The following is a 15,154-nucleotide window of genomic DNA, read 5'->3' on the forward strand; positions in this document are numbered from 1 at the left end:
AGCGAAAGATTGAAGGCAGAAGGAGAAAGGGGAGACAGAGTGTGAGATCGTTGGATGACGTCACCAACTCAATAAACATGACTGGGCAAACTCTGGGAGATGGTGAAGGACAAGGAAGCCTGGAATGCTGCAGTCCATGGGGTCGGAAAGAGCCAGACACGACTGAGCAACTGAACAAAAACAAACATCCGAAAGAAAGTAGGATCTCAAAGAGATGTTTGCATATGCATGTTTATAGCAGTATTATTCACAATAGCCAAAAGATAGAAATCCAGTGTCCATTGATGGATGAATGGATTAAAAACTGTGTTATATACATACAATAGAGTATTATTCAGCCTCTAAAGAAGGAAACTTTGTCGCATGCTATAACATGAATAAACCTTGAGGACATTATGCTAAGTGAAATAAGCTAGTTACAAAAAGACAAAACTGTGTGATTCTGCTTAAATGAGGAATTTAAAATAGTTAGATCCTAAAAGCAGAATAGTGGTTGCCAAGAATGGGGGTGGGGGACAGGAAGTAGGGTAGGAAGGGGAAATTAGTGGTTTAATGAATGTAGAGTTTTAGTTTTGCGAGATAAAAATGTTCTAGACATCTGTTGCACGACAATATGAGTATATATAACACTACTGAACTGTACACTTAAAAATATTTAAGTGCTCATTTCAGCAGCACATATACTAAAATTGGAACAATACGGAGAAATTAGCATGGCCCCTTAAGCAAGAGGTTTTTCCAGTAGTCATGTATGGATGTGAGATTTGGACCATAAAGGAAGCTGAGCGCCGAAGAATTGATGCTTTTGAACTATGGTGTTAGAGAAGACTCTTTAGAGTCCCTTGGACTGCAAGGAGATAAAACCAGACAGTCCTAAAGGAAATCAGTCCTGAATATTCATTGGAAAGATGGATGCTGAAGCTGAAACTCCAATACTTAGGCCACCTGATGCGAAGAACTGACTCATTGGAAAAGCCTCTGATGTTGGGAAAGACTGAAGGAGGGAGGAGAAGGGGACGACAGAGAATGAGATGATTGGATGGCACCACCGATTGATGGACATGAGTTTAAGCAAGCTCAGGGAGTTGGTGATGGACAGGGAAGGCATGCTGCAGTCCGTTGGGTCGAAAAGAGTCAGACACGATTGAGCAACTGAACTAAGCAAGGATACATACAAATTCATGAATCGGTCTATATTTTTAATTTTTATAAATATTTTGTGTGGAGGGGAAAGAAGTGGATTCTGCAGTTAAAGTGAAAGTGAAAATGTTTATAAAAATAATTTATATTTGGCAAAACTAATACAATATTGTAAAGTTTAAAAATAAAATAAAAATTTTAAAAAAAAATAATTTTTATAATTTGTTATTCAAATAAATTTATATCATTTATCTATTGAGAGTAATGTGTGTGTGCTAAGTCACTTCATTTTTGTCTGACTCTTCACAACCCCTTGGACTGTAGACCACCAGGCTCGTCTGCCCATGGGATTTCCCAGTCATGAATACTGGAACAGGTTGCCCTTTCCTACTCCCAGGGATCTTTCTGACCCACAGATCAAATCATGTCTCTTAAGTTTCCTACATTGGCAGGTGAGTTTTTACCACTAGCACCATCTGGGAAGTCCATTGAGAGGAGAGTGTTGAAAATATCCCATCATAATTAATTTTTCACTGTTTTTGCCCTATATATTTTAAGGACATGCTATTAAGTACATGCAAATATACAGTTGTATTTTCCCGATAATCTATCCAATAAAAGAATATTTTGTTTAAGAAGGAAGGAAAGTAAAAAGAAGAAGTTATCAAAGATATACCCTTAAAGGCACAAGCCCAGACTGTTTTGGAGGCAAGTCTACTGTAAACCTTCAAAGAGCATATAATTCCTAGTTTAAGTAAAATTTTACAGAGCATGGAAAACAATGAAAAGTTCCCAAGTTATTCTACAAAACTGTAATAAACTTGAAAACAAAACAAAATGATAGTACACACACAAACAATAAGCATGGGCTATTTTCATTTACATGTATAGATACAAAGCTCCTAAGTAATATGTGAATCTACCAAACCCAGTGGAATCATACTTCATGACCCAGCAGAATTTTATTGTAGAAATTCAGGATAGTTGAACATCAGAAATTTTATTAATGTAATTTTAGTGCATTAACACATAAGCAGGGAAAATATATCAAATAATAAGAAAGGCAATGCTGCTGCTGCTGCTGCTGCTGCTGCTAAGTCGCTGCTAAGTCGTGTCCGACTCTGTGCGACCCCATAGACGGCGGCCCACCAGGCTCTCCCGTCCCTGGGATTCTCCAGGCAAGACCACTGGAGTGGGTTGCCATTTCCTTCTCCAATGCATGAAAGGGAAAAGTGAAAGTGAGGTCACTCAGTCGTGTCCGACTCCTAGTGACCCCATGGACTGCAGCCTGCCAGGCTTCTCCATCCATGGGATTTTCCAGGCAAGAGTACTGGAGTGGGGTGCCATTGCCTTCTCCGAAGAAAGGCAATAGATAAATTTCAATACTCATTTCTTTTTTAAAAAAAATTTATTGAAATGTAGTTGATTTATAATGTAGTATTAGTTTCGGACATACAGCTGGATATTCATTTCTGGTAAAAACTCATTACAAGCTAACAATGTTGAGAAGTTTCCTTCAGCTAAAAAGTAATACCTATCAAACGTTTAAAGCAAACAGCAAATTTAATGTTGAAACATTAGAAGTAATCCCATTAAAGACAGAAGCAAATAAGAATGTCCACAATTGTCACTGCTATTCAACATAAAGCTGGGGTCCCTAGACAGTGCATTAAGAAAAGCATAAGAGATTTAAGTATTAAAAAGGAAAGAATGGTAGAATGATTTACCTAAAATTCCAAGAGGATCCACTGAAAAAACAGTTTTAGAACTATTAAGAGTTCAAGAAATTGGCTAGACAGAAGATTCATATACAAAAACTAATCAACTGATTGTAGTTACAGCTGTCTAGACACCAAAAAACTAATTTTAAAAAATCATCATAGTAAAAAAAACCTTTCAAATAACTGTGGAAAAAAATAAATTCACGATGTGAAGAGAATAATTTTCATTGAAAGATGGCAAACAAAAATGGATTAAGTAGTGACAGCATATTCCCAGATAGAAAGAGTCAATGCTACGAACTGTTACTTCTCCCCAATTTAATCTGTAAATTCAATTCATCCAAAGAGTTCAGACTGAGGTCTTCAAGTTCCATTTCTTATTGGCTAATTGCAGATCTAGGGTAGGAGGTGTCCAGGATAAGCCTGGAACATTGTGTCATCTTCTAATGTGTCTTGGAGAAGGCAATGGCACCCCACTCCAGTACTTTTGCCTGGAAAATCCCATGGATGGAGGAGCCTGGTAGGCTGCAGTCCATGGGGTCGCTAAGAGTCCCACACAACTGAGCAACTTCACTTTCACTTTTCACTTCCATGCATTGGAGAAGGAAATGGCAACCCACTCCAGTGTTCTTGCCTTGAGAATCCCAGGGACAGAGGAGCCTCGTGGGCTGCCGTCTATGGGGTCGCACAGAGTCAGACACGACTGAAGTGACTTAGCAGCTTAGCAGCAAACCACCTCTGAATCCAGTGGCAGAATCTTCGTCTTCCTCTTCCCCTTCCTTTTTTTCAAGCTCATACATTAGTAGTGTGGGCCAGGATCAGAAGGCAGCATGTCTATACTCAGTGTCAGCTGGGGCGGCCTGAAGGCTGGGAGCTGGAATCACAAGACGGAGAGTTTGCTCACATGTCTGGCGCTTGACGCCAGCTGTCAGACAGCTGACACCCCCAGAACACCCACATGCGGAGGCCTCTCCCCGTAGCCTGGGTTTTCTCACTTTGTGATGACTGGGTTCTAAAAGGAGCATTGAGGGGAGGGAGGCTGGGAGGGGAGGGGGATAAACCCCATCACCACCATCACTGGTCACCCTCACACCTACAGTCTGGCCAGTATTCTTGACTCTCTTCCAAGGGCCCATAGGACTTGTGTGTGTTCCACAGCTTCCTGCTGTGAACTCCAGAACAAGTCACTTAGATCCCAGCGACACACTTTCCTCATTTGTAAAATAAGGTATGCCCAGGACTAGGCTGCAACATTCGTGTTCTATGTAGTGCGTGTGTGTTACTCGCTCAGTTGTGTCTGACTCTCTGCAACCCCATGGGGTGTAGCCCACCAGGCTCCTCCGTCCATGTGATTTTCCAGGCAAGAATACTGGAGTGGGGTGCCATTTCCTTCTCAGTTCTATGTAGTATTGTTCGATTTTTCGTGATGTGACTTTATTCACGTATTATGAAATTGAGTCTTACTATATGATTCAGTAATTGTGCCCCTAGATATTCACCCAAATGAGTTGAAGATTTATGTCCATGCCAGAAACAGCACACAGATATTGACAGCAGCTTTATTCATAATTGCCAGAATTTGGAAGCTGCCAAGATGTCGTTCAGGAGGTGAATGGATACACAAATTAATGCATCCAGACAATGGAATGTTTTTCAGAGATAAAGAGAAATGAGCCCTCCAGTTATGAAAAGACAGGGAAGAACCTGAAATGCATGTTACTCAGTGAAGTCAGTATGAAAAGGCCATGTGCTATGTGATTCCAACTGTATGACATTCTGGAAAAGGGCAACCTATGGAGACAGTAAAAAGGTCAGGGGTTACCAGAGGTTGGGTGGTGGGTGGGATAAACAGGCAGAGGGGAAGGGATTTTTATGGCAGTGGAACTACCTTCTGGGATATTATAATGGTTTGTACATGACCATATACATTCATCAGAACTCACAGAATGTACAAGGCCAAGAGTGAATCCTAATGCAAACTGCAGACTTCGGTAATAATCATGTATCCATATTGGTTCATTGGTTGTAACAGAAGCACACCCCCTAATGCAAGGTGTTAGTGATGGGGAGACGGGGTGGATGTCTGTACTTTCTCCTCAATTTTCCTGCAAACCTAAACCTGCTCTTAAAAAAATCTATGAATTAGAAAAAAGGAAGGAAGGAGGGCAGGAAAGAAGGAAGAAAGGCAAAGAAAGAAGGCCCTTCACACAGGGCCTGCTTCATGGTGGGCTCTTAGCTGATGGGAATTGATGCCTCTTCCCCTTCCCACCCTCCTGGATCAGCCTTGACCATGTGCTTGTGGGTGAGAGAGAGGTCAAGCACCTCTGCTTAGCCCCCTGTGTGACCATCCTCGGGCGACAGTCACTCTCCTAGCTTGGCATCACCTCCTGCCACTCCCATCCCCCATGGCCCTGAGCACTAAGGAGACAGCAGTACTCACAGGGCATGGCTGGCTTTGGCCCTCTTCCACTTGCTGCTCTGCCCAAGCAAAACTGTGCTCCTGGAAGCCCTCCTTGCTCCTCTCTGTTCCCAGTCCTGGGCCCCCATGGCTCACCCCATCATAGGACCCTAAGACTGAATCCCTGGCTCCCTCTCCTAAGCAGCCAAGAGCTGTGCCAGGACCTGGCTCAGAATAGGCACTCGGGGCCATTTGAGAGCCCTGGGCAGGAATGTGGAAGCCCAGCCTGGAGGGGCACAGTTCAGCAGGGTTCTCAGAATCTCTTGGGCCGCCCCTCCACTTCCATCCCAGGCAAGGTTTATTCCCTCCATGAAGAAGCCCAGGCGAGGATATTCGGTGGCATTTTTTTGATTAGCAAAGTTTTAATAAAAACACCCATCAGAAGGGAGATGGTTAAAAATCAATGTAGAGCCAAACCAGGGAATCCCCACACAAGACGGAGTCTGGTTATAGATACTGACATTTCTAAGACATATTAAATCAAAACGGTGAGTTGCAGATGTTAGTATAAGTACTACTTATGTGGGTAAATGCAAAGGAAAAGGTCTGAATAAATCCCTCCCTTCTTGTATTGCTAGAATTTGTGTGAATTTTTTAAGTCTATTGGTTGTTACAATATTGTTCTACTTTTTTAAAAAATTTTTTGGGGTTTTTTGGCCAACAGACATGTGGGATCCTAGCTCCCTAGACCGGGGATGGAACCTGCATCCGCTGCATTGGAAAGCAAAGTCTTAACCACTGGATCTCCAGAGTTAAATTACGCAGTTAAGGTCATGCAGCTAAAGTAGTGCTAAGAATCTGTCAGAGGAAACTGCAAAGAGTTTTTAGCTGGGAGGAAGTGGCGGTGGGGGGGTTGGGGTGGGTGGGGAGAATGAGCTTGGCCTGCCTCTTCCTGGCTCCCCAGACCTCCACTACTCCACTGATGAGCAGCATCAGTGCCCCTTCCCTACCTGGGGCTGAGTCAGAGGCAGCCAGACACACAGGGAGGGAGGGGAGGGACTGGAGAGGGCCGGGGGCAAGTGGCCCCACCCTAGGAAGTGGCTCAGGATGAATCCGCACCGGGCGGCACCTGGGTGGGCATGGCTGGCATTGGCACACCTGCCTGCTGGAGAACTTCCTGTCCAAGCCTCTGACAAAGGCTGCTCCTTCCCAGGTGGCCCAGAACTGAGTCAAGAGGCACAGCGGGGTTCAGTGCATGACCTCATCGGTGGCGCCCACTTCACACAGTGACTTGGGCAATTTACAGAAACCAAGTGGAAAGATGCCCACCACTGATTTTCAGAATCTCCCACTTCCCTCTTCCCTATCCATCACACCACAGTCTATCTACTTCCTCCTAGTTTTCCATCCTGCCCCTTCCCTCTCTTCAATGTCACCCTCTCCAGACAGGCCAGTCCTCTCTCTCTGTTGTCTTTCCCTGTACTCCAAGCAGCAGTCTCCTTCCCTTCAGCCCGTCTTTCCATGCAGGGGTCAGGGGATCTTTCTAACATGCGACCCCTTTGAGTCCCTCCTCTGCTTGGTGGCTCCTCTGGCCTAAGCTTGACTGGGGAAACTTTTCCAGCTCTGACCTCTGACTCAACTCTCCAGGGGACCTGTGCTCTGGCCAGTCCAGACTCCTTCCAGGTCCAGAACACTCTGAACCTCTTTCTTGCTTCCCTGACTCTTCTTTGCTGGGTTCCCGCACTTGGAACCAGGTTGGGAATGTCCTCTCTCTATCAAAATTGCTGGAACTTGTGAATATTACTTTACCTGGCCAAAAAAAAAAAAAAAATTGGAGATACGTCTTCTGCAGATTTGGAGATGCGATTCAGTTAAGCTTTTTGAGATGGGGAGCTTATCCTGGATCATCCACGTAGGCCCTAAAGCCAATCAGACACTTGTATCCTTGGTGTTAAGTCACTGAGTCGTGTCCGACTCTTTGCTACCCCTGAAGAGCAGCACACCAGGCTTCCCTGTCATTCACTAGCTCCCAACGTTTGTGCAAACACATGTCCATTGAGTAGGTGATGCCATTCAACCATCTCATCCTCTGCTGCCTCTTCTCTTGCCTTCAGTCTTTCCCAGCACCGGGATCTTTTCCAGTGAGTCGGCCAAAGTATTGGGAGTTTCAGCTCCAGCATCAGCCCTTCCGATGAATGTTCAGGGTTGGTTTCCTTTAGGATGTAAGAAGGAAGCGGAAGGCAATTTTATTACACTGAGATAAGAAGGCGATGTTAAGACAGAGTGGAGAGAGCCCTGAAGACTGCAGTGAGGCAGACACAAGCCAAGTGATGTTGGCAACCACCCCTTTCTTGGAAGAGGAAAGGAACATGTTCCCTTAGAGCCTCTGGAGGGAGCTCAGACCTGCTCCGAGCTGGGAGCAGCAATTGGGAGATTCAGCCCAAAGAAACTGAATCGGGGTTTTTGGCTTCCAGCATTGTAAGAGAATAAATATGTGCTATTTTAAGCAGCCAAATTTGTAGTAATTATTACACTAACCACAGGAAACTAATAAACTGCAAAACCCTCTTTTCATCTAAAAACAGGTTCTAATGGCTTCCCCAACCCCCAGTCCACATCCATGAAACTTTTGAGAACCTCTTCTCTGCGTTCCAAATTGATGTTTCCCTTAAGCTATCAATAAACAGGCTGACAGGATAGTTCTTCTTTGCTTTATAATGATTGTTTATATCTGTTTCTTCCCCCAAACTAGGACCCCCTGGAACTTGAGAACCTTATGGGGGCTGGCTCCAGCAGACACTCCTGAAGCTGTTGCAGTGCTGTGCTGCCCAATTCCAGGGAGCACCATTCAGGCCAGGTGCTATGGGACGTGAATCCCCAGGGATCCTGTTTACCTGGGAGGCACTGGGGATGGTATTTCCTGGGAGTTGGGCAACATTGCTACTTTGAACACAAGTATCAAGTGCATGAACTATTACACTCCACCCTCCTCCAAAAAAAGCTATTCTCTTAGAGTCTCTAGGCCTCCCTGGAGTGATGGGATGGGTAGCAAGGTAGCAACAGCATCAGGTGATAAGCAGGGTCTCTGGAGGGGACCTCTTTGGGGAAGTAATACTCTGACTTGGATGGGTAAATTCCAATGATATTTACATAGGATGTATTTAGTCTCTCTCTTTCCTGCTGATATTCTATCAAATATTACAGGCAACTCAGAAGGCAAGGGATTCCCCATCAAGGGATATACATAACAATATCTTTGAGCTGTTTTGCAGATACTAAAACCTCCAACAAGTGGGAGAAGTTAATTGTATGTTGCCCATAAGCAGGTAGACCCCACACTGGTTGGAACCGGAAAGTCAATGATGCTGACTCCCACTTACTTCACCACAGAAAGTAAGCAGAAAAACGTTCAACCAATCAGAAGAATGTCCACCAGCCGATCACGTCTTCTTTGAATTATTTTACTATAGAATCCCTCACTACCCCCTCCAGGTCAGGACACTTAGTTTTGAGGGCATTAGCCCCCCGTGGCCCCCTTTGCCTGGCAAAGCAATAAAGCTGTTCTTTCCTACTTCACCCTCCCCTGCTGCTGCTAAGTCACTTCAGTCGTGTCCGACTCTGTGCAACCCCATAAATGGCAGCCCACCAGGCTCTGCCATCCCTGGGATTCTCCAGGCAAGAACACTGGAGTGGGTTGCCATTTCCTTCTCCAATGCATGAAAGTGAAAAGTGAAAGGGAAGTCACTCAGTCATGTCTGACTCTTCATGACCCCATGGACTGAAGCCTACCAGGCTCCTCCGTCCATGGGATTTTCCAGGCAAGAGTACTGGAGTGGGGTGCCATTGCCTTCTCCATTCACCCTCCCCACCCCCCCAAAAAAAAGAATGCAAGGGAGACTATAAATTAGAGATAGACGGGTAGTGAGGTAGGCGTGAGGATGGGACGGAGAAGCAGGGTGTCAAGTCCAGTATACTTGTAATAACCCAATCACCCGTTGTCTGTTTCAGTAAAAACAGAACACACGCAGTCACACAGTCCTCACTCTCTATGAGAACAAGCACACCCGTTGCTTAGAAGAAACAAAAATGTCCCAAGGTTTTTATTCTTCGTTTCTCCCAAAGGACTCAAGCCCAGCCCCACAGTAGGTGTGGGCAAGGAGTTACACGCCGAGCCTCCGTGGAGGTCAGGGTCATGCCTGCCACCTCCTGAGACCACCCTCCAGGAGCAGTTCCCCCGAGAGGCAGAGGGGGCCGCACAGACTTCAGACTCTGAAAGCACCGCCTCACTCCAAAATGATATTTCTTGTCTAGACTTCTAGGGAAGGATGTTAGGTGACTCAAGTCACGTCCAGAGTTTAACTCACAGTCCAGGCCTCAGAAACAGGCCAGGTTGCCTTCTATAGGGATGTATTTGTGCTTCCGCAGAACCGCTCCTTTCTCCGTCCTTCCCAGACACACACATGTTCTCCCTTGGGTGGTGTGCATAAGACTGAACTGATGAGTGTATTGTTAGGATTGGATTCCTCATGAGAGATAGAAAATATAGGGTAGCAGTGTCTGAAGCAAAGCAGAAGTCTCTTTCTCCATCATGAGTATGTCTGGGTGGGCAGTCCAGGGCTGGTGCAGTGAATCATGGGTCATGGGTCCACCAGGCTCGTTCCTTCTAACCTGTTCCTCTGCTACTCTTGCTTTGGTTTCCAAGTTCACTTCATCATCCAAGATAACTGCTCCAGCTGCAGCCATCGTATCTGCATTCCAGCTGAAAGGAAAGAAGAAGGGAAGGAGAAGGGCATGCCCCCTCCCTTTGACACTTCCTGAAGGTGCACAGCCACCGTTCAGTCTAATCAGCGAAACACTAATCACTTGGCTACACATAGTTGTAAGAGATGATGGGAAGGGTGGTCTTTATTTCAGGAGGCCATAAGCCCAACTGAAATTTAGGTGTTTTTTTTTTTTTATGGAAAAGCAGAGTAAAACAGCTGTGGGGAGCAAACAGTACCATCTGCCCAAACAGTCAGCAACAAAAGGGCTCAGCAAAATGTTTCATAACAAGAGAGCCATTCAAAATCAAAAGGACAATGAGATATCATTTTACCTGCATCAGATTGGCACAATCAAAGGGTCCAATGAATGTCAAGTCACAGAATGTAGAAAAATGGAAACTCTCATAATTGCCGCTGGAAGTGTAAATTGCTGTAAGCCCTGAGGAGAGATTTGGAGATTTGTTTAGAAAAATTGCTTAGAGCAATTCCTGAGAAAGTCAAAGATACTTATACCTACTGCCCAGGAGCTCTATCTATCTATCCTTCTAGAGAAAACCTCACATGCACTTACAGAGAAAAATACAAGAATTGACCGCTGCACTGTGAGTAATATTGAAAAACTGAAAACAACTGCATGTCCATGGATAAATAAATTGTGGCATATGCATGAATTATAATACAGCAATTAAGATAAATGACACAGAGCCACATGTATCAACACAGATAAATCTCAAAATATAAATTGAGAAGATCTAGTTAAATCCACAATGTTTTGTTTCATTAAAAAGAAGAGGAAAAAAGACATCATGTGAAGATTTGATAAACTAAGTGTTCATTATATTATTCTTTTTTCAAGATTAAGTTGAAGGATTTTTTTGCATTCTTTTTTTACTGTAAAATATACATAACAAAATTTACCATTTTAACCCTTTTTCTTTGCCGAGAAGGGTGCAGGATTTTCAGTTCCCTGAAAAGGGATGGGACCTGTGCCCCCTGCAGTGGGAGCAGAGAGTCTTAACCACTGAACTGCCAGGGAAGTCCCCCATTTTCACCTTCTCAAGGGTACAGTTCAGTGGCATCAAGTACATTCACATTGTTGTGCAACCATCAACAACGATAGAGCCTCTTTCATCTTCCCAGAATGAAACTCTGTATCCATTAAGCAATAATGCCTTGGACTTCCCTGGTGGTCCAGTGGTTAAGACTCAGCACTTCCACTGCAGGGGGTATAGGTTCCATTCCTAGTTGGGGAACTGAGATCCCATGTGACACATGGTGCCACCAAAAACAACAATAAAGTCTCATTCTCCCCTCTCTCCAACCCCTAGGAACCACCACTCTACTTTCTGTCTCTAAGACTTTGACTGCTCTCGGAAGTCCAATCACATGCAATCATACAGTATTTGTCCTTTGTTGACTGTCTTATTTAACTGAGCAGAAAATCTTCCAGGTTCATCAACATTGTTGCCTGTAACAGAAATTCCTTCCTTTTAGGGCTGAAGAGTACTCCACTCTCTCTCTCTCTATATATATATACACTTCCTTTTATTTATCCATTCATCTGTCAGTGGACACTTGTGTTGCTTCCACCTTTTGGTTATTGGGAATAACGCTGCCATGAACGTGGGTATACAAATATCTGTTCTAGTCCCTGCTTTTACTTCTTGTGGATATATATCTAGAAGTAGAAATGCTAGATTATATGATAATACTATTTTTAATTTTTGAGGAACATTATTTTTTATTATTTGTTTCAAATGCTTCACAATAAAATGATTCATGGTCTTTTTAAATGCTTCATGATAGGAAGAAGTTACCATGAAAAATGTTTTATCATCTTGAAAAATGCCTTTACACACATCTGAGATGCTTTAAGGAGTCAAAATATTTAGTGGATATGGCATCAGTTTCCCCAAATCCAAGCCCTTGGAAGGTTAATCTATACCCACGTTGGTATGGAAACTCGCCTTGCAGTGCTGGCTTCATGAAGGCATGGGGCTCACTTCAGGCCAGTGAGATGGGAAAAGAAGCTATGTGTCCCAGGGGTGAGGGGGGATAGGGTTAATTCAGAAAACTATTTCCTCGTTCCTAAGAAAAACATCAGGAGAAGATGGCCTTGTTTCTGGGCATGGCTGTGTTAGCTCTGATGGCTAGAAACAATGCTGCCATCTTGCCTCCATACAGAGTGGGGAGCCACAAAGGAGACGGCAGAGCCAAAGGGTAGGAGAGGCTTAAATTTCCATATTGTGGAGTTTTTAGTTGTTGAGTAGATAATACAGGTATAGGTATGTGTAATAAATGCCCTAATATTCAGGTTACTTGAGGGGAAGCTATTAGTTGAGGTTGAAAGCATCTCCACTGATTCAGTAAATAAATTTAAGTAAATAATTTAAGAAATTCAGTTCAGTTCAGTCACTCAGTTGTGTTCGACTCTTTGAGACCCCATGGACTGGAGCACACCAAGCCTCCCTGTCCATCGCCAACTCTTGGAGTTTACTCAAACTCATGTCCTTGATGAGTTGGTGATGAGAACTTGAGTTGGTGATGCCATCCAACCATCTCATCCTCTGTCGTCCCCTTCTCCTCCTGCCTTCAATCTTTCCCAGCATCAGGGTCTTTTCCAGTGAATCAGTTCTTTTCATCAGGTGGCCAAAGTATTGGAGTTTCAGCTTCAGCATCAGTCCTTCCAATGAATATTCAGGACTGATCTCCTTTAGGATGCACTGGTTGGATCTCCTTGCAGTCCAAGGGACTCTCAAGAGTCTTCTCCAAGACCACAGTTCAAAATTTTGAACCACAGTTCAAAATTCTTTGGCACTCAGCTTTCTTATAGTCCAACTCTCACATCCATATATGACTACTGGAAAAACCATAACTTTGACTAGACAGACCTTTGTTGACAAACTAATGTCTCCTTTTATTATTAAAAAGTAATATGTTGTCTAGGTTGGTCATAACTTATCTTCCAAGGAAGCAAGTGTCTTAATTTCATGGCTGCAGTCCCCATCTGCAGTGATTTTGGAGCCCCCCAAAATAGTCTCTCACTGTTTCCACTGTATCCCCATCTATTTGCTGTGAAGTGATGGGACCAGATGCCATGATCATAGTTTTCCGAATGTTGAGTTTTAAGCCAGGTTTTTCACTCTCCTCTTTTACTTTCATCAAGAAAAAGTAAAAACTTTCATCATTAGTTCTTTGCTTTCTGCTGTAAGGGTGGTGTCATCTGCGTACCTGAGGTTATTGATATTTCTCCCGGCAATCTTGATTCCAGTTTGTGCTTCATCTAGCCCAGCATTTCTCATGATGTACTTTGCATATAAGTTAAATAAGCAGGGTGACAATATACAGCCTTTGCGTACTCATTTCCCTATTTGGAACCAGTCTGTTGTTCCATGTCCACTTCTAACTGTTGCTTCCTGATCTGCATACAGATTTATCAAGAGTCAGTTTAAGAAATTAGACAAGTAATATATATATATATATATATATATATATATATAAAATATAATTATAAATACTTTAAGAATACAGAGCAAACTTAAAATTTCCCCTTCACTTTCCCTATCAAAATTTCCTCCCCAGACCTTTTTTAATTATATATATATATATATATATAAAATCTATGCTTAAACACGTTTTTATTTGTATTTTTTAAGAAAATTTTGGCCACACTACATGTAGATCACTCTTCAAATCACTCTTTTTATCTAAAAGTAGGTTTTGAAAAATATTCCAGGCCAGGAGTTTTCCATCTTCTTAATTTTAAAAAGTGTTGTATAGTATTTCATGGTGTGGGAATACCCACATTTATTCTACTTTTCCTTTATCAATGAACATTTACACACACCTCTTTGGGCACTGAAATACTTATGAAGAGTGAATTCACTGAAGGAGAATTCCTGAGTGAATGGATAGGTGTATTTAAAGTTTCTAGCTGTGGTGAGTGGGGACTACTCTTTGCTGCGGTGCTCGAGCTTCACTGAGGTGGCTTCTTTTGTGAAGCACAGACTCTAGGCGCATGGGCTTCAGTAGTTGCAACATGCAGGTTCAGTAGTAGTGGCCCGTGGGTTTAGTTGCCGCGTGACATGTGGAATCTTCCTGGACCAGCGATCAAACCCATGTCCCCTGGGTTGGCAGGCACATTCTGATCCACTGTATCACCAGGGATATCTGCATTTTACGTTTTGATAGATATCGACTTGTCCAGGGAATATTTGTGCCAGTGGAGGTGCCTAATGCATAAAAAGGGCAACCCTGTGCCCAGGGTCTCCGCCCCTCCCCTCTACCCACCCCAGTCTGCTGCTGGTCTCTTCCTATCAGCTCCCTTCCAGCTGCCACCTCCCCCTCAGTGGCAACAGCATGCATTTCTCCAGAAGGAAGCCCAGTGCGTTCCTGGGAAGAATGAAAGAAACCAGAGGAGAAATGAGAAATGAAAGAAACGAGAGAGAAACGAGGGGAGGAGCCACTGGCCCTGCCTTCCAGGAACTTTCTTCTATGGGAAAAGGAAGCAACATTCAAGGCGGTCAGTGATTCAACAGGGATGCTATTAAAAATATTTAACAACCTGTATTAGGAACAGAGGCACAGAGGCCTTGCCTTAGTGCCTCCAGCCGGGGAGGCTAGAGGCCCTCTGCTCAGCCAGATGTTTAACCCTTTAGTTGTCAGATCCATGAAGGTCTGGGAGGATCCCAAGGAAGGGGCTGATAAGAGTTCAGATAGCATGGCCACAGCAGTGCAAATGGGCTGACACCCCTGTGGCATTCCTAGAGGCCGTAGGGTATCTTGGGAGGCACAGGTCCTGGGTTAATATGGGACTCCAAGAGAGCTTCTGGGAGGAAGAGATTTTCTTGCAGAGTTTGGGTTGGGAGGAGAAGCAAGCAGCCCAGGAGTCAGCAAGGTCAAGGCAAGCCCTGATGCTCTAGTCCCCTTCTCTGTGTTTTCCTTGAGGCCTCTCCTCTTCGTTATCTGCCCAAAGAAATACACATTGGTCTGGGGGCAAATTTACTCAGTTTGAAAGAAACAGTGGACCGGTCATTTTTCTAATATCAAGACCCCATCAAATGTTCCCTGACCCCAATTTTCTTTATGTTGTGCAGCAGACAAAGGCAAGATTCCAAACTGATCTACTCTTC

This window comes from Bos javanicus, chromosome 11, assembly GCF_032452875.1.
Source record: "Bos javanicus breed banteng chromosome 11, ARS-OSU_banteng_1.0, whole genome shotgun sequence".
NCBI classification, from domain to species: Eukaryota; Metazoa; Chordata; class Mammalia; order Artiodactyla; family Bovidae; genus Bos; species Bos javanicus.